Source organism: Anneissia japonica, unplaced genomic scaffold (genome assembly GCF_011630105.1).
Source record: "Anneissia japonica isolate Jap-2015-1 unplaced genomic scaffold, ASM1163010v1 scaffold287861_len940595_cov192, whole genome shotgun sequence".
NCBI classification, from domain to species: domain Eukaryota; kingdom Metazoa; phylum Echinodermata; class Crinoidea; order Comatulida; family Comatulidae; genus Anneissia; species Anneissia japonica.
In genome coordinates, this window is record NW_022733264.1 from 630,422 (window position 1) to 632,694 (window position 2,273).

Below are 2,273 nucleotides of genomic sequence, written 5' to 3' on the forward strand. Positions count from 1 at the left end.
ATATATAAAAACAACAAAAATGCTGCTGATGATAATATATCGAAAAACCAATACAGTGCAGGATTATATAATGTATAAATTTACAAAGATTTTGAGAACATTAAAGGCATTCAGATTACTTTATGCTGCACACTATTTTCATGAATGTGTATATTTATGCGATTGTTATAGGCCTATTAAAGCGCATTTTACGACCCACGGATTGCTTTTAAGTCACAATATAAACAGTATTACACTTTACACTCTACACTTTATCAAACAATTAAAATGATTTAGATAGTAAATGATAGAATGTATAAATGTACAAAGATTTTGAAAACATTAACGGCATTAAGATCACATTACGCTACATTCCATTTTCACGAATTTGTATATTTTTGCGATTGTTATAGGCATATTTAAGTTAAAGAGCATTTTACGACCCACGGATCGTTATTAAGTTAATAAAATTATTTTCCTACAGTTTAAAGAGTAATTAGATTCACATTGCTGAGTGTGGGTTGCAAAATCTTACGATTAAAACTAAACGGTACGTCATTACACATTAGCTCTGTTATGTTGTTACTGTTGATTATATTTTCACTCAGATATTTCTGTTTAATGCCATTGTTTTATGGCCCAATTTTAAGATCTGCTATGTTGTAAAAATAGTCCACAAAATGAATGAAAACTCTCTCAAACCGATTTTAGAGCACAGTCTCTAGTCTGAAAAATGTAAGCCTGAACAACAACACAAGAATGGATGCCGCAATTAAATCTAACACCATGTAGGCCTACGGGTTGTAAAACTACAGTACGACATAGTCCAAGCTTTACTTACTATGCTATAATGAATGTACATTTTCCAAACTTTGTAGAAGCACCATTCCGAAATTCAATATTTTAGGAGATCGTTTTGGGTGACGGCGTGTATACGATATACAATGTTTACGAATAAGCTTGCTTTCATCGTAATTTTAATGTTATCAGACAGGTGCACAGCCAACCAGGTATCTGAAAGAAAGTAAGATCATCAGACTGTTGGCTTCGTGTTGCGTGGGTATGTGTGGTTGTTGTGTGACGCAAAAATATTTGTAGAAATAATTTTTTTAAACCATGAAAGAAGATCGGTTTATATTTTCATGGGGAGCAGCCTGGACATATTATTCCCCCGGACATTCCCCGCCCCCGGACATTTCCCCCCGAACTTTTTACCCATAGGCCAATTTCCCCTGGACATTTGCCACCTCTTTAAATCTTCACATATTTAATTTCAACTATACATTTTAGTTTAAAATACATTTATTTTACTTTTTAAGTTTACTTAATTTGAAGGGAGTACTTATTCCTACGGTATTCCTTAGTGTAGTTGATACCAAGTCTAAAGGCTGATTATTAATAATAATAGTTTAGTAATAGTAGTAATGCGATAGCAATAAGGATTGCAAAGACTTATAATCTGGGGTGCTATGATGAAAAATGTAGCTCTGGCTTTTAAATTCTATTGTCTCTCTCCATTAATAAACAACAAAGATGGAGCTTTTTTTATGGAGAGTACATGTTCCTTTTGGTGTTGCCTACTCGTTTGTCGCTTTTGCTGCTATTGTTTTCTAGCATTGTAAGTTTTTACTTTCATAATTCATTTCTTATATTAGTTAGATATTTTTACGTATACATTTGTATAAATATTTAAATGTTATCATTATTTTTATGCTGAAGTTTTGGTTATACTGTAACTGAAAAGATTGGGTAAAAAAAAATAAATAATGCAAATCTTGTTGTTAGAGAATAATTTATTTCAGATTTCTTTTTAAATTAAGAATGCAGTTCATTACCAAGAGTTCTCAAACTACATATAATATTGGGCCAGCAAAATTCATCAGCAATTGTACTATCTGAATCAAGAACAAATGTTATGGAGCTGTAATTAGGAGCTGTTATAAAGATGTGTATAAGAGACAGTTTTACATCCGTGTATAGTAGGCATATTTAAGTAACCTCATTCAATTAAGATACCTTTTTGAAATTTTATGACATTCATAATTTCATGTGGTGTAGGAAAGCAAATTCAGAAAATAGAATTGATTGTTAGATTGAATCAATCACGTTTATTGTAATAAAGATTAAAAGCGAATGTTAATTCTTTACATTTTAACCAATAATCTATCGGAACCATTGCAATGCCCTACAATACCAAAGCTGCATTAAAACTGGTTCAACCCTCCCATACAACAGTTAGTCCATTTGGTACGATCATAACATTTTATGTTCCTGTCTGAGTAAGGTCATTATAT